This window comes from Orcinus orca, chromosome 6 (assembly GCF_937001465.1).
Source record: "Orcinus orca chromosome 6, mOrcOrc1.1, whole genome shotgun sequence".
Classification (NCBI taxonomy): Eukaryota; Metazoa; Chordata; class Mammalia; order Artiodactyla; family Delphinidae; genus Orcinus; species Orcinus orca.
The window spans coordinates 74,412,037-74,431,177 of record NC_064564.1 but is presented as its reverse complement, the minus strand read 5'-3'; the positions used below and the strand labels follow the sequence as shown (position 1 = coordinate 74,431,177).

At 37.7% G+C, this 19,141-nt stretch overlaps 1 long non-coding RNA gene across 1 annotated transcript in view; it reads left to right on the top strand.

Annotated features, from left to right (window-relative positions):
- The first annotated feature begins 1,060 nt into the window (after positions 1-1,060).
- The window catches only part of LOC117203869 (uncharacterized), a 35,841-nt gene continuing 17,760 nt past the window's right edge, over positions 1,061-19,141 (top strand). Inside the window, exon 1 of the long non-coding RNA XR_004486807.2 lies at positions 1,061-1,263. This is a non-coding gene — a long non-coding RNA (uncharacterized LOC117203869). The remainder of the gene's footprint in view (positions 1,264-19,141) is intronic.

Genomic DNA, 19,141 nt, shown 5'->3' with positions numbered 1-19,141 from the left:
CAAAGGAAATCTACTAGCAGTGCTTGGACAGAATAAAGATGAGCCAATACTGGCTGTTACATAATACAACACAGGTCCTGTGACTGAGCAACAGATACGGAAAATTTATATCTGTGAAATCAATTCTAGTTTCAGTTTCTGCATTATAACATTCTTTTTTCTCCCTTTCTTCATTTTAAAATGAAATTCTTTAGTTAATTAATGATACGATGACAGTAATGAAAAATGGCTTTCTTGTTTAATAACCCATTGTGGACACATTATTAACTAACAAAATTTGGAGTGACCAGAATGGGATTTAGAAGAATATCATTGTAAGGAAAAAAATATTTGGATATAATTTTTAAAAACAGGACTGGCAGGTAGAGGAGAGTGGAGAGGAACATTTTAAGGGTGAAACTAACTGAGAGAAGCGAGGATAAAAGAAGCACTGTTAATACCTGCCTGACTTGGATAAGTTCCCGAGTAAATAAATCCTTTACATGGGACCAGTGCAGAGTTATTTGAAACTGAGTAAGGAGGCAATTCAATCCATCATGGTAAACCTGAATTAAGACTCTTTGTTTCTTTAATGCTGTAGCTACTGCTGATATAAAGTACATCTCCAACCAATCAACAGGCTTTATCTACCCATGATTCTGAACTCTGAAACAGAAAGCTTTACAGGGCATTGTGCCTGGGTGAGCAGGTGGGAAGGTAATGATGCAACTGTTTATTTATGGTTAACTAGCTGATCCCTTGTGGTTTAAGACTGAAACTCAACAGATTCCACCCTGTAGGACACACTCAGGCACATATTTGAGATTCTGGAGACAAGCTTAAGCTTTCCTCAAAAGAGCAAATGCAAACCAAGGAGCGTGGAGAGGGGTGTTGCAGCCCCAGTAGAAATGTTTTACCTCCTATAGCAATGCTTTATCATTTAAGTTATAAAACTGAATTGGTTCTGTTCTGCTGTAATACAAATGTGTGTGTGTGTGTCTGCCTGTGTGTGCAACATTTACTCAATGTCAAGGTTCCTGAATTGCAGTAACTTAAATTTTCTCAATATTTTTGAACAGGTGATAATGGACAGCATTTCCTTTGGAAAAGTTTAAACACACTAGGAAAGTGGACTCTGCTATAGAATCTGACTCAAAGGGGACCACAGTCATCACGTTATATTCATCTTACTCTGATTCCTGCATAGAAGCTTCATTGGCACTTTGCTGAACAACATTGCGTAGATTTTCCCAAGAATAATAAGGCAAATATTGATTCAGAAAGGTACGTTTACTCATGGTCATTTTTCAATTTAAGGCCATTTTATTTAGAAAAATACATTAGAACTGTACTTACTAAGACCAGAAACATTAATAATTCACTATATTTATAAGACATCTCAGAGTGCTTCAAACCACTTTATTGGTTTGAGTGGAATATTTAAAATACTTATAAATATGTATACTTTATATTATGTATACATTATATACTTATATATATAATGTTTGCTTATTTTTGAGTATAGATGATAAAGTTGTCTTCTTGCCAATAATCATGTTACTGTTCGAATGAAGTATATGATTGATCACCTGGAATTTTATCTTCTGACTGCCTGATTCTTGACAAAACCACCGTGCAGTCAGGGACATTAAAAAGTGGCTAGTGGGCTTCCCTGGTGGCGCAGTGGTTGAGAGTCCGCCTGCCGATGCAGGGGACATGGGTTCGTGCCCCGGTCCGGGAAGATCCCACATGCCGCGGAGCGGCTGGGCCCGTGAGCCATGGCCGCTGAGCCTGTGCGTCTGGAGCCTGTGCTCCGCAACGGGAGAGGCCACAACAGTGAGAGGCCCGCGTACCGCAAAAAAAAAAAAAAAGTGCCTAGTGTTTTCTTCTCAAATATGTAACTACAAAGTCTTTAAAATGAGAGATAGAAGTGAAGTCCTATCTGCTACATTCATGAGGGGTGAAACTTTCTATTGGTTTTACACTTTAGGGCTTACAAAACTTTTGTCACATGTATTTATTCCATCCTCACAATTATATTGTGGGAAAGGTAGGGCAGGTGATATTATCATTGTACATATTTCAAAACTGAAATGCACTGAAGTTGAGATTTAGTTAAGGTGAGTAATTAGTAAATAGGAGAGTGAGGAATCTAGACCTTATACTTTCTTTGAGTGCAGACCATGGTGCCCCCTTTAACTTAGACATTTGGAGGCATAAAATTATCTAAAGTTCTAAATTACAGATTGACATAAATTATAGAAAGAAAATTATTACTTGATGGTAAAATCAAAACATAAGACCAGAATGTGAGGTTTGTAGTGACTACAAACCTACACATACACTTACCATTTAATACTGATAGAACCACAGGCATCCATTTTGTTTCCCCTCTTTAGGAGGGTGTGGGAACCTCAAAAGCACACCCATATTTCTAACTACTACATCATTATTTAATTTCCTGTACGATTCTTGAAAAACCAGGTCTTTGGGAGTTAGCACTCACCGTGTGTTCATACTCTTCAAAGTTTTCTTTCTTTTTGAAACTTGTTCTTCTCAGTCATTTTTCATGCTTGACACGAGACAAAGCTAGGTGATGAAATAATGAGATGGTTTGATTAATTCATTGTCTTTATAATGAATGGAATGCAATGAAAAGGCATCATGCATGCCTAGTTTTTGTCCGCTCAAAACCTTTTCTCTGGGTTGATTGCTCTTGAACTCTACTGTTTTTCATGATTTTCTTTGACTTAGTCTCTGAAGTTCTTTTATCCTTGAATTACCTCTTACCTTTCAGTTTTTATGTTGAAATCTTCTTTCATTATGTCTTTCCTTCTATTCCCTGAAATCACTGAAATACTTAGGTTCCAATTTTCTTAGAGTTCTTTAGAAAATAAATAGTTGACTCTCCAGACAACCTTATTTGTATTTTTGATTTCAAATAACTTATAATCCCTATAAAATTGCCAAGAATAAGTTTTATTGATTACAGGAAATGTAATACAAAATACCATTATTCCACCTTCAAAACAAACCAACTAGAAAACTACCAAAGCATGAACTAAGTCAAATACATAGATATCATGGTTTACTTTGATCTCACGTGTTGAAGAACAATCCAATTAAATAAACTTCAAAATACTCTGCCACTCTGTATGTGTGATGTATTTAAATAATTGATGGTACTATTGATTGGAATTCTTGTTTTATTCATCTTTCTAGAAATTTAGAAAATTTTATGATGTAAAGTATTCTGCTTCCATCAATGACATGAATGATATAATTTGGGAGAAGTATTAAAAATTTCAACTTAAAGACCTTGCTAATTATTGAAGAGCAAAAGATAAATTATATCATTTTCATCATTCTCAAACTACCCATCTTAGATTTTTAAAAAATATCATCAAGATGATGACTTTCCCACCCTCACCCCCCAAGAAAACCTTACACTTTCTACAGATTCTGGGCTAAAAATATAGGAATGATTTTTAAGAAAAAAAGTTTAGGAAACCTTGTATTTCTTCTTAAGGAAATAAATTTGGGAAAGAAAAAAATCAACCAGTCTACCACGAGTTCATCACTTTCAAATGAGAGGAGATTTGGAAACTTTTGATGGGACATCAGTAGATACTTTTCCCCTAAAACTGTGGCCATTGGCTAATATTTCAGCACAATTTTGGGTAGAGGAGCAACGCAATTAAGAAATGTTCCAGGAAATATTCTGTGCTATTTCACATGATACACAGTTGATGCTAGGATGACATTACTTCTCTGAGAATATGACAAGACATATGGAAAAACAGGGAGTATCAATCTAAAAGTACCTCTTGAAGGTATTTGGATTATGGATGGTTACCTCAGGTGTCAGGTACACAGAAAGCTACTTCGGTGAGCAAGAGGCAGAATGTATTCTACGTACAAATGCTGAGGCTTGCTACAACTGGTTCATCAGGGTGGGGCCATAAGAGTCAACCAAGGAAAAAACTACATCACACACAAAATGCAAACATCAAGCCAGTTGTTGGCCAGAGTCCTGACAGAGCCCTTAGTAAGATTATTAAGAAATAGATACCTTGGCTCACCATAGAGTATACAATGTGAATCACAAATGCTCATCAGGATAGCTAATTTTTATGGACACTTTGTGGGTCATTTATTACTGATAGAGTTCCAAGTATAAAGGCTATTCTATTTTTACTATTTTCTTAATGGGATTGGAAAAACTCACACATCCAGTAATTAACTTTACCTGAAATCCAGTGTGATGAAACATTGAGTTATGAAGGTCTTTTAATTAAACTATTTTATTTAAGCTATAATTTAAAACATTAGATAAAAACTAGAAATAGTAAGGAAGACAAAAAGAATCTTTCACAAAAATAAAACCATAATCCAGTTTTACAGAATCAGTCATTACAAAGTAAATCTACAAGTTACAGAATAAAGCAGTGGCATTAGGTGAAGCTTTAAAGCTAGAATTAATTAAACTACTTCCAATCATACCCATTTATTTTTCACTCTGTATTTCCTATATGTCTTATATGTAGAATCTGAACATTTTCCACAGAGAAATCCTCTTTTCCATCCAAAATCATCTTTCATCTTTTTTCTGCCTTCCAATTTTGCTTCAGCCCATCTTTTAAAGGCAAAAGATAATATTTATTGCACACATACACACTGTAGAGCATTATGCAAAAACTTTGTACCATGTATTACTGGAGATAATTCTTGTAACAGTCAGTGAACCAGATACCATTATTATCCTTACCTTACAAGAGGCCTCACATTGGTTAGATAACTTGCCCACAGTCTATATGTGAGAGAACTTGAACTTAAACAGGGGGCAATTATTCTCTAAAGACCAGGCTCTGAAAAGCTATACCACAAGCAATCCAAGTGCAAGCCTCTTTCTTATAGAACTTTAATTTTAATTTTAATACAGTTTAGTGTTGCATGAACTTCGAAAGTTATGAGAAAATGAACTAAGCCAGAGGAGTAAAACTTCGTTTCACACACATACACACACACACACACACACACACACACACACACACACACACACAATTTTTTTTTTTGGTTTGCTTATTTGTTTTTTACCATTCTTAAAGAAGTTTTTGGGGGGAGTGACTTTATGTCATTTCTCTCATCTATAAAAGAAGGATGGTGTCAATGTCATTTACTTTATGTATCCATGGACATGATGTGAAAAAATGGTGATGTATAGTTAAGAATGGAGGCGAGAGTATACAGTGGAGAAAAGACAGTTTCTTCAATAAGTGGTGCTGGGAAAACTGGACAGCTACATGTAAAAGAATGAATCTAGAACACTCCCTAACTCCATACACAAAAGTAAACTCAAAATGGATTAAAGACCTAAATGTAAGGCCAGACACTATAAAACTCTTAGAGGAAAACATAGGCAGAACACTCTATGACATACATCACAGCGAGATCCTTTTTGACCCACCTCCTAGAGAAATGGAAACTAAACCAAAAATAAACAAATGGAACCTAATGAAACTTAAAAGCTTTTGAACAGCAAAGGAAACCATAAACAAGATGGAAAGACAACCCTCAGAATGGGAGAAAATTTTTGCCGACAAAGCAACTGACAAAGGATTAATCTCTAAAATGTACAAGCGGCTCATGTAGCTCAATATCAAAAAACAAACAACCCAATGCAAAAATGGGAAAAAGACCTAAGACATTTCTCCAAAGAAGATACACAGACTGCCAACAAACACATGAAAGAATGCTCAACATCATTAATCATTAGAGAAATGCAAATCAAAACTACAATGAGATATCATCTCACACCAGTTAGAAAGGCCATCATCAAAAAATCTACAAACAATAAATGCTGGAGAGGGTGTGGAGAGAAGGGAACCCTCCTGCACTGTTGGTGAGAATGTAAATTGATACAGCCACTAAGGAGAACAGTATAGACGTTCCTTAAAAAACTAAAAATAGAACTACCGTATGAACCAGCAATCCCACTACTGGGCATATACCCTGAGAAAACCACAATTCAAAAAGAGTCATGTACCAAAATATTCATTGTAGCTCCATTTACAATAGCCAGGACATGGAAGCAACCTAAGTGTCCATCAACAGATAAATGGATAAAGAAGATGTGGCACATATACAATGGAATATTACTCAGCTATAAAAAGGAACGAAACTGAGTTATTTGTAGTGAGGTGGATGGACCTAGAGACTGTCCTACAGAGTGAAGTAAGTCAGAAAGAGAAAAACAAATACCATATGCTAACACATATATATGGAATCTGAAAAAAAAAATGGTCATGAAGAACCTAGGAGCAAGACGGTAATAAAGATGCAGACCTACTAGAGAATGGACTTGTGGATACGGGGAGGGGGAAGGGTAAGCTGGGACAAAGTGAGAGAGTGGCATGGACATATATACACTACCAAACGTAAAATAGATAGCTAGTGGGAAGCAGCCGCATAGCACAGGGAGATCAGCTCTGTGCTTTGTGACCACCTAGAGGGGTGGGGGGGAGGGAGACGCAAGAGGGAAGAGATATGGGGACATATGTATAACTGATTCACTTTGTTATAAAGCAGAAACTAACACACCATTGTAAAGCAATTATACTCCAATAAAGATGTTAAAAAACAAAACAAAACAAAACTACAATGAGGTATCACCTCACACCAGTCAGAATGACCATCATCAAAAAATCTACAAACAGGGCTTCCCTGGTGGCGCAGTGGTTGAGAGTCCGCCTGCCGATGCAGGGAATACGGGTTCGTGCCCCGGTCCGGGAAGATCCCACATGCCGCAGAGCGGCTGCTCCCGTGAGCCATGGCCGCTGAGCCTGCGCGTCCGGAGCCTGTGCTCCGCAATGGGAGAGGCCACAACAGTGAGAGGTCCGAGTACTGCAAAAAAAAAAAAAAAAAAAAATCTACAAACAGTAAATGCTGCAGAGGGTGTGGAGAAAATGTAGCCCTCCTGCACTGTTGGTGGGAATGTAAACTGATACAGCCAGTATGCAGAACAGTATGGAGGTTCCTTAAAAAACTAAAAATAGAACTACCACATGACCCAGCAATCCTACGACTGGGCATATACCCTGAGAAAACCATAATTCAAAAAGAGTCATGTACCAAAATGTTCATTGCAGCACTCTTGACAATTGTGAGGACATGGAAGTGACTTAAGTGTCCATCGACAGATGAATGGAGAAAGAAGATGTGGCACATATATACAATGGAATATTGGTCGCCATAAAAAGAAACGAAATTGAGGTATTTGTAGTGAGGTGGGTGGACCTAGAGTCTGTCATACAGAGTGAAGTAAGTCAGAAAGAGAAAAACAAATACCGTATTCTAACACATATATATGGAATCTAAAAAAAAAAAAAAAAAAAGGTTCTGATGAACCTAGGGGCAGGATAGGAATAAAGACGCAGAAGTAGAGAATGGACTTGGGGACACGGGGAGGGGGAACGGTAAGCTGGGATGAAGTGAGAGAGTAGCATTGACATATATACACTACCAAATGTAAAACAGCTAGCTAGTGGGAAGCAGCCACATAGCACAGGGGGATCAGCTCCGTGCTTTGTGACCACATAGAGGGGTGGGATAAGGAGGGAGACACAAAAGGGAGGGGATATGGGGATATGTGTATAAGTATAGCTGATTCATTTTGTTATACAGCAGAAACTAACAAAGCATTATAAAGCAATTACACTCCAATAAAGATGTTAAAAAAAAAAAAGAGTGGTAAGATGATGAGAAACTTTGTAACATGAGAGCTAACAGCAGAGATTCTGGAATCTAATTATAGCAGAACAAATTTGATTTGCTACTGACTAGCTATATAACTTTTTAAAAGTTTCTTAATCTTTCTGTGCCTCAATTTCCCATCTGTAAAATATACATAACAATTAGTATTCCATATAGTTGCTAGTTGATTATGAGGAAAATCTCTGTAGAAATCTTAGCACAGTATGTGATACATAGACATTTCTCAATAAAGATTTATTTTGTTCCTCACAACAAATAAACTAAAGACTAGACCATAAAAATAAGAACAAAGCTGGTCCCTAATTAGGGAAGATAATTTTCCAAGATAAAATGGAGTTTTAAAATAAGACAAGTTTAGGTTTTCTTTTGTAAATAGTTGTTTTACCATTCTGCATTTTTTCAGGATAAAAGTGAAGTTATTTTGGAGAATGAATTCATTTTTTGTACTTTTTTGATGTTCTCTGAACTTCTGTGTTTTTAAAGACACATGATCCAATTTTCCTAAGAGTTCATCACTTAAGGAAAATAGATTAGAAGAGATCTTAAGAAGCTGAAAGAAAACAGGTGAATTATTGATGATTGCATTTCTCCTGACTGTGTTTATGAGCTTCCATTCAGAACAAACAAAATGTTTATCATTTTATTATCAGAATACTACATGTCATAAAACAGGAATGAGGGGAGTTTTATAAGCAATTTAATGAAAAGCTCTGAAGAAAAAGCAGCAGCATGTTAGAAAAAGATGCCAATGATGCTGTAGGAGCAGAAATATTACTGATACTAGAAACCAAGGAGGAGGGAAAGGTATGGGCTTCTGAAGCTGTAATGTTTAATACTGGAAACTCAAGGAGATACAAAGCCCTATGGCCGAGTGCTAAGCCTGTCACAGCATGTTCTTCTTTTGAGTCTGTGGCTGTCAAGGCACTTCCTTAGCTGGTTGCTATAGAAATAATTATAGTACAGGACGTTGAGAATTCAAAGCAGATGGATGTTAAAGTAGAAACGCTGTCATCTTTGTGTGTTTGCTCTAATATCCTTAGGATTAAAAAGGAAATAAAATTAAAAGCAAAAAGCATCATTGCTTGAATTGAAAATTAAGAAATATGAGTTTCATAGTTTAATGAAGTATTTCATTTCAGCACAAAACAGTTAAGTGCGAGGTACTGGATGAAGTCCTCAGAGTAATCAACAAATGCTAACAAAAATGGGAACCAAGGGCTTCTGTCAAGTGGAAGAATATCTGATTTAATCAAGAAACTGAGGATAAGTATATTTTTGAAAGGATTATATCATCCTGTAAATGGTCTCTTTTTTAAGTTTGTGGTTATATGCTAGGATGTGACTACCTTGAAAAAAATACTCAAAAACTCAAAGCTATTTTTTTGCTATCACCATATTAACTTTGAATCCTTCTTTCTTTTTAAATTTTTTTCTTGTGAGATTTATCATATATAAAGAAGATTTTATAAGCTATAAATGTGTGCATGTGTATATTTGTGTGTGCATCTATAAAGGTAGATAGATAGATAGATGATAGGCAGATAGATAGATAGATAGGTATTATTTCTATTCTGTTCTATCTATCTTTTAGTCTTTCTCTTAACCAGTACCACAGTATCTTAATTTCTAAAATTGCATAACAAGTTTTGATATTGAATAGAGTGGTCCCAGCATCTTCTTCAAGTCTCTCTGGGCGAAGACACTTTGATAATTTTCAGCATTTAGGAAACAGTCACATTTCCCATTTTGGCATGATAATTTATGGAAGGATACAATGATAGCGATTGTGGCTTTGTAGTCAATATGAAGTAATAGATGACAGAGTTATAAAAGGGCCTAAATTGTAAGACCATGTACCTGTTCTACAGCGGCTATTATTTCCTTTGACTCATCTGATGTTGAAAACATAATTCCAGCTTGAAAAAAAAAAAACCCTGAATTTAATCTACCTGAATACCCAGGTTAATCATTCCATATTAAATACTCCTATTTAAGTTTATCTCCAGGATTTCAAGCAATTCTGCCAATTAAGAATCTAAGATAAATGTATGGATGTAATAATATTTGCATTCTTATAAGCAGTGATAAACAGCTCCATTTCTAGTTCAAAGAATGAAAGGGATTAAAATGCTAAATGGAAAATTCTAATTAAGATTTTGTTAAGCAAGAGAGCACTGTAATAAGTACTGGCATATAAGATTGATCCTGTTTGCAAGGGTCTAAGAATCGAGTTGGAAAAATGGACTTTTCTTTCTTTTTTTCTTTTTGGTTGTGCTGCGCTCCTGGCGGGATCTTAGTTCCCTGACTAGGGATTGAATCCACGCTCTCGGCAGTGAAAGCACAAAGTCCTAACCACTCAATCGCCAGGGAATTCCCAGGACTTTTCTGTACATATAAAAATTTCAACAACTAATCAAGGCTGAATATAGTAAATATTAAATGAACAGGATAGCTGTTTAGAGGAAGGGGAGGCTACCAAGACATGGAGGTCATTGAGAGAGACTTTACTGAAGACTTAAAACAGGGTAGCACTCACACAGAGAAGGTGCAAAAGTGTATTCCGGACATGAGAGGCGTCATTAGCCAGTATAAAGAGACTAGAATGTACATAGTGGACTTGCTGACTAATTTCAAATTAGAAGTGAATTATATGCAAAATATGACAAATTAAATCGCAGAAAAGTCTACAGTATATACTTGTGGCATTGTAGGGCCCTTCTGTGGGTGTGAGGACTGGCTCGGTTTTTAAACTGGATGAGGAAGTATTCCATGGGCACTGATGAAATCAGCCTTATGCCATCCAATTCTAATAATTTTTCATTATGTATATCGAGCCATGCTCTTGTCATCTGTCCATCTATTTTTCCTTTAGCAACATCTTGGCATATTAGCCATCACCATAGATCCCTAGTGGCTGAGTATTGCCACTTGACCTCTGCTATTCTGGAATCATATCATTCCCACTGACAGCAGGGAACCTGGTTCTCTAATAGTATTGCCTATCATCAACCCTGGTGCAGTCACCACTGAGCTTGCCAGACATGCCAGTACCTCCATCACTAGCTTATTCTTCATAAGCTTAGTGATGAGAGCATTTTCTGGCCCTTCCAAAGAATGGTTAGCCAGCTGGTGGGTTCTTAACCGTTATACAATAGAGCCATTCTAACAAGCTTACTTCCCTGAGCCTTTTGATTTCTTCCTCAAAGCTCTGCCAGGGGAATTCTGTCGTTTGCCCTTAATTTAATAGGAGCCTTTTGTCCCCGCAAGCCTCCAGTAACCATCCCAACAATATTTTAGGACCATTTCCAGGTGTTCTTGCCAGGGAGTTTTCAGTCATGGGAGAATGCTCCCTTATTGGACAGTTCTCCCTTACGGAGCTTATCTTTCACCATCCCTAACCCCTACCCAAATCCAATGCTATCAAGATCTATTTCCTGGCCTGCTCTCTCCCACCCCCACCCCGGATTTCTTTTGCTACAATTAATTATGTCCTGAAGTTCCTTTGGTAAATAATTCCTTTTTGCCTCTAGCAAGGAAGTACTTCCCTAGTTGGCCCATGCTGAGACTTGTTAAAGAACTAGAGGACAAGGAGGGGGAGTGGGGTCAGATCCTGAAGAGAACAATTACTATCCTCCAAAGCATCCAACTCAGTTGAGGTTTTGGTATGGTCTTCAGGCAAGAGAAGGCTGCTATTCTTCAGCAAAACAAAGTAGGCTGTGCTTGCAGGCCCAGGGGTTCAGAGGAATCAGGGGTCCCATGTTCTGAACACATCTACCCATATGTCTCCATTCAATGTCTTAGAACCCCACTCCTTTCCTATCAGGGCTTTGATTTTAGCATAAAAAAACTTGCCAGGCTGTGGATTCAGTAATCATTATTTGTCTACTATTTTTACAATAAAAAAGTGCTTATGAAATAATAGAAAATTTATATATTGTCTTCTGCCCCCAGTTCTTGGCACAGAGTTCCTAAAGCCTTGTAATTTCCTGAGTGAGAAGAGTATTAGGGGTATCTTTTGTTCTAATATTTGGCTTTTGACCCTTGTTCCTGACGTGGAACTCCTAAATCCCTTGGAATTTACTGGGTGATAGTAGTGTCCTTTGTTCTAATGAGGAGACCCTTGGTGGGCTCTTTGATGGGGGCTGGTCACCAAAAAGAACAAGCCATGATGAGAACCTTGGAATTTTTTAGCCCCACTACCCATTCTCCAGAGAGGGGAGAAGGGCTAGAAATGGAGTTTATGATCAATCATGCCTATATGATGAAGCCTCCATAAAGATCCCTATAGTATGGGGTTTGGAGAGCTTCCCAGCGGTCAAACACATGGAGTTGCTGGGAGAGTAACGTGATGTACCCAGAGAAGGCATGGAAGCTCTGCACTCCTTCCCATATACCTTGTCCTATACGTTTTTCATCTAGATGTTCATCTGCACCTTTTATCATATTCTTTATTATATAATAAACTATTAAGTATAAGTGTTTCCCTATGTTCTGTGAACTGCTTTGTGAGCAAATTATCAAATCCAAGGGGGAGGAGGCCATGGGAACCTCTGATTTATAGCCTAGTCAAATGGAAGTTGTGGGCAACTACTACATGTGATTGGCATCTGAAGTGGGGAGAAGTCTTGTGGGACTGAACACTTACCTTGTAGGATCTGATGCCATCTCCAGGTAAACAGTGTCAGAACTGAGATAAATTGTATCACATCCAGCTGGTGTCAGAATTTCTTGGTGTGGAAAAACACCCACACATCTGGTGTTGGAAATGTTGTGACTATGGTAGTAGTGTGAGAACAAAAGAGACACAGAGGAGGAAGTGAGTTTTTTCCATATAGTTCATCATCCAATCTTCAGTTCCATCTGCTTTCTAGCTACAGAAATAGTGGATCTCTTTAAATGCTTCCATGGAGGCTTTCTAACTTTCTTTCACACAGTACACCAGGTTGGTAATTGACAAATCCCTCCATATTTCTCAAATGCTTAGTATTGTGCAAGTCATTGCATCTCTTCTCACCTGTATCCCATCCCAACTCACCACTGGTGAAAATTATAGCAGTTATAATGCTAGAGCGAGTAGCAGGTTTTTAACACAGTTTATCTCTTACAATGGGATCTTTATTGCTATACAGCTGGCAAGTGATCTAATTCCAAAATCACATCCAAGAGTATGCTATCTGGGACCACTTCTGAAATTACTTATTTTCACTTGGGTTTCTGCATTGGTTTCCTAGGGCTACCATAACAAAGTCTCACAAAGTTTGTGGCATAAAACAACAGAAATTTATTGTCTTACACTTCCAGAGTTTAGAAATCCAAAACCAAAGTGTTGGCACGGTTGGTTCCTTCTAGGCACTCTGAGGGAGAATCTGTTCCGCGCCTCTCTCTTGGCTTCTGGTGATTAATTAGAAATTTTTGGCATTCCTTGGTTTATAGATACATCACTCCAACCTCTACATCTGTCCTCACAGGCGGTTCTCTCCTTTTATTTCTGTGGTCACATGACATTCTCCCTGTGTGTCTCTGTCTCTCTGTTCAAGTTTCCCTCTTCTTATAAGGACACCAGTCATATTGGATTTAGGACTAATACTGGACAGTATGGCATCGTCTTGACTTAAGCACACCTACAAAGACCCTATTTCCAAATAAGGTCACATTTACACATTAGGATTTCAACATATCTTTGGGGGAGTCACAATTCAACTCATAACAGTCCCAAAGACAAAGAAAAATCCTGTCATGGGAATTTGTGTGTAAGTGATTTATTAGGATATATTCCCAAGAAAATACCGTAGGCGGGTGAGGAAATGGGAATGGTAAGGGAAGAAGACCAGTCAAGGATACGTTAATAAGCCGCATTCAACTGAGGAGAACTTTTGCTCACTCCAGTCATGGAGTTCTGGGGACAGTGTAGGCCACAACTCTGAATTGGTCCTCAGAGGCAAAGAAGTTAGATTAGTCTCACCTCTGTACCCATTGATTCAGAGCAATGGCTGGGGGAACATAAATTCCCAGGCATATTTCATTCCTGCTTGTATGGCAAAAGTGATTGTAACAGACAGAAGATAACTGTTATGGACTGAATTGTGTCCCCCAAAACTCATATGTTTAAGTCTTAACACCCAGTAGCTCAGAATGTGACTGTATTTGAAGATAGGGTCTTTAAGGATGTAATTAAGGTAAAATGAGATCATATGGGTAGACACTAATCCATTATGACCGATGTCCTTATAAGAAGAGATTAGTACACAGACAACACACAGAGGGACGACCATGTGAGGACACAGAAAGAAAGTGACCATCTACCAGGCAAGGAGAGAGGCCTCAGAAGAAGCCAAACCTGTCAACACCTTGGTCTTGGACTTCCAGCCTCCAGAACTGTGAGAAAATTAATTTCCGTTGTTTAAGCCACCCAGTCTGTGGTATTTTGTTATGGCAGCCTCAGAAAAGTAATACAGTAGCCATTGACAAACATACAGGTGCTGGTTTGCGAAAGTTGAGCTCACACTGGGGGCACGTGTGCATGGAGTGGAAGAAGAATCTGAGGGGATGTGGGAAGAGCACTCATGGTGTCTGCTCTGACCTTAACCCTTGAAACTCCCAGTAAACCATTTCAGGAAGGTGTGCTTCTTGTCTCCACAATGTCAATCTTTGCTCTATTAGACATTCTGGTTTCCAGAAAGGATGTAATAAGGGTTCTACTGAAACCTGAAACTCAAACCTTGTCAGTGTAGCCTCTGAAAAATTACCCAGGCTTGTTTTTATACAATGGAGACAGAAACAAGTGTATGTATGGACCTCAGGAGATTCCTTTAGATGCATCTTGATATTTCTACACCTGATGACAAAAATGAGCGGGTTAATGCAGCAACTGCAGTCGGATGAGTGCAAGGTACCGAGAGAGCATGGGCCATTCAAGGTTGAGGAAACGGGTCACTCCACAAAGTGATCAACCTAGACCAGGTACAATTTTAACCAAGCATGGGAACATCTTGAATACTTAATGGAGGAGTGAAAAGAGCCCTTAGTTGATTGGTTGGTATTGAAAATTCTGCTTAGTTCAGTATATCTAAATTCTATTTTCATATCTGCATACACAAGGGACTTACATCACAGTCCCAAAAAGTACAGTTCATAGCCAAGTTTGAGGAATTGGTGTATGCGGTTGGGGAAATATAGTAAACAATCGCACAAATGGCAGAACCTCTTTGCTTCTATAAAGGACTAGGTCTAAGACTCATGTTATCATCCATTAGGTTAAATCTGTTTTTGTATGCTTTTATGTTTCCAAATCTAATCAGTATAATGTCTAATTGAAATGGCATTCTACAATATAATGCAATATTAAGGTTGATCTTACTTTAGTCATTCCTAATCATAACTGTATTGTTTGCATAATTTTTATCTTTAGTTGGAGTTATAATTTTTTGTATTCATTTTCTACAGAAATAATTTACTGTGGATCTGTAACTCAAAAATTAGTATTTCAAATATTTTTCTTGTTACGTATTTAAAGAAAAAAATCACAATAATGATACTTCAACTCTCAAACATTTAAGAATAAAATGTAGAGATGCAGTTCTTATTTTAGAAAAAGGAGCAACATGATAAATGTGATATTACAATTTTTTTTCCAATTAGGAATATTTTGTGTAATATATACATGTCAGGTTATTATAATTTTGATTCTGTCAAGCATAACAATGAATGTGAAATCACTTAGTAGAATTTTTAATAATGTAAATTAAAATTTTTGCATGTGACTCTAAGTGATATAAGAAAATTATAGGTTAACTGCAGGGATGAATCCATTTAGTCATTGTTTATAGTCATAGAATGGAAAATATTCCAAAAACAATTCAACCTATGATAGAATAATCTTCAACATTTTTCTCAGAGCTAAAATAAACATCTAAATAAATCTTGCATTATGTTCTATACGAATAATTATTTTGATATTAGTTTCACAAATGTTATTTTCACACCCAGTGTTAATTAACTTTTAAAGCTACTAATTAAAACAGCAGAATCTGGGCTTCCCTGGTGGCGCAGTGGTTGAGAGTCCGCCTGCCGATGCAGGGGACACGGGTTTGTGCCCCGGTCCGGGAAGATCCCACATGCCGCTGAGCGGCTAGGCCCGTGAGCCATGGCCACTGAGCCTGAGCGTCCGGAGCCTGTGCTCCACAATGGGAGAGGCCACAACAGTGAGAGGCCTGTGTACCGCAAACAGAAAACAAAAAAACCCAGCAGAATCTCATGTTCTAATACAAATGGAGACAATTTTCTTCCCAGGGAACCAAGTTAAGTCAGTATTCAAACTTAGAAACAGAATATAGACAAAAATATTAACCTTCCATTTCAGCCAACCTCTAATTAACACATGCATGAAAAAGTAGATTAAACAAAATTCTTAAAACTGAATAACTCCATGCTTACAGATCATCAGATCATGATGAAAAACAAAACAAAAATTGCTTAATTCTTGCATAATTGGACAAGTTAGGAACCAATGGTGGAAACATTTTATGAAAACACAAATCAGTACACATTCTAATATTATCTCAATTAAACCTACACTTACTCATGTCTCTACCATCCTCCTTGTTTCCTCTAACCTGCAGAACCTCTTCCTTATTCATCATCCCTTGCCCAGTGACTGAGAATAGTTAGCTGGAGGATATCCTACCTGCCTTCTCATCTCAACCAATATCAATCAAGCCAGGCAATATTTTAGGGACTGAAGATATAGAAGTGATCAGAAGTCCATATACCTGTCTTCATCAAGGTTATATTTTTACTCAAGTGATAGACATAAATGAATTAAAAATAAATAATGATCTTAAATCCTGAATCTTACTGTGCAAACTTGAGTTAGTTATTTAACCAGTTATTTAACCTACTAAGCCTCAGACTTTTTTTAACCTATAAAATGGGGATGATAATATTGCTTACCAGTGGCTGTGTGTGTGTATGAACATATATACAAGAGAATATATATAAAATATATATATATATATTTATTTATCTGTCTTAAGATAAAATTAGCTTTCTTTAAAAGAGAATTATAAATCCCAATCAGATTGAGCAAGGATCCTTGTGTAGACAGAAATCAAGCTCATGGAAGAAAGCATATACTTTAATCAGATCTTGTGCTATAAATTGCCTTTGTTGACATGATGGAATATAAAGAAAGATATAAATTATGGATGATCCAGTGAGCAAAGAACCTTGTTATTTGACTACCTGAGCTGAGGCATGAAGCCCAGAAAAGTGAGAAAGTTAAACATCAAATACAAATAATATTTTACTATAAGGCTGCTTTCTTAACCAGAGGAGTGCTGACTTAATTTGTGATATGATCTCTTCAGAACAAAAGAGATCACCCTGCCTCAAAATAACTTCCAGTGCCCAATATTCTACCAGTAGAAAGCCAATAGAAGTGATTTTCTTAGTTCTCTTAATGGTTTTAGGTCAGTTTAGGTTTCAAGATACACACAGTTACTAAATAAAGTTGCTTTTTAGGTTACTGGACATGAAAGAGACAAGGAAGGGTCAAATGTCACTGAAGGTGGAGATGGAACGGTACAGAAGATGTACTGCCTACATTGAACTTTTGAAATAGATGATCCTGTTTTAGTATCTGGCAGTGATCTAATTTTTCAGTGGAATGTGTCATAACTTGCCCAACATGAGGCAGACTACCCGCAAGTTCCAAGAACCTGCCAGAGGGGCAGTCAGAGGGTATAGCTGAATCTCTACATAATTTGAAGGAGTACAAGAGCAGACAAGAGTCGATTTGAACCTGGGAGTGGCAGGACCAGGAAATAGAAGATGGGACTTGAGCAATGCATGTTGCCTCACCCATACAAATCAGACCTGCTGAGTCAAACCAGACTTGAGCAGTTATATGGTACCCTGGGAAAATGAAGAAAAGCCAGGGAAACAATTATGTTGAGGTAGGAAGAGAGAGTCACTAAAGCAGGCTGGAAAGGGAAACAACCCATGTCAAACCAGGAGAAATACTGATGGTCTCACAGTGGCAAAGAAAATGCATGAATAGGATCCACATGATCTTGTGTTAGACACCGCATTGCTCCATCCCACTCATATTCTTGCTTATTCCATACATAAAGGTCTTTAGCATACCTTCTGGAATTTTTGTAATTATGACATATTATTCATGCTGCCCTGATATCCCAGAGTTCACTGACCTAAGTAAGACCACAGGGAAAAGAATTAAGTAGTTCTTTCTTTGTATTCCTAAATCATGATGGCAACAGTCCCCTCATTTGATTGGTAGAACGTAATGACCACGAAAGTGTAACGTCATCTAAGGTGTCTCACACGCTTCCCAAGTCAGTTTTCAGCTACCATCAGGATACAGGGTCTGTGGCCATTGCTGTGCTGGAAGGGTGACCATGAGCTCACAAGAGCCAGCTGTGCACATTTCTCCCAAATCCATGTTTAGTGAATTTATGTTGATAGCTTTAAATTGGCTATGATGGAAAAGACTATAAACCAGGGCTTTTTAATCCTCCCTGGAGAGCTGGTTGTCAAATATTACCAGCACACCACCAGGTTTGCTCTGGTCTTTCTTTCCAACAGCTCTCATTTGTGGCTTAATTCCACTGCTCATGAAGCCATTTGGAAAAGCCCCACCATTGCCACCGCTTACCGTGAGTTCAACAGTAATGTCAATAGTATTGTTGCCAGATGCAACAAAGGCTTCCAATCTTGGGATTGCCAGAACATTCGTGGATTCCATGCAAAGATGGGAAGAAGAATCTCCTACCTCAACTCTTCATTTTTGTCACCTAGGCTCTAAAAACTCTTAGTATTCCCATGGTTTCTTGGTCTATTTTATTGACTTCTCTGTGGTGTCTCAAAATGAATCCAACAAACAGTGTAGGAGATAGATGGTATTCCAACCCTTCTCTGATTTGTTTTACCCCTTAAGGGCCTCATGCCAACTACCAAAATGTGGTTCTTCTTCCCCAAAGGCGCATATATATATATATATATATATATATATATATATATATATATATGAATATATGAAACTATGGGAAAGGAGAGAGAAGTAATGTTGTCTGATGACAGGAGGGGCAGATGGAGTCCAACTTAGCCAAAAAGTAAGCATGCCATTTAAACTTATTTTTTAAAGTCATGCACCAATTGTGCTATACATATCTCTTTTGCTCCATTTCCCAGATTTACTCTTCATGCTTTTTCACTCTGCTCTTTGTTGTGGGAAATTAATACATAGGGACTACCTCAATGGTTCCCTTTCCTCCTCACCTCCTGTTGAGTTTGGCCAAAGGAAGACACTAGCAGGAGATCTGAAGCTTGGATGGTCTTTTCTATATAGCCGCTCTCCCTAGGTTCTCATAAC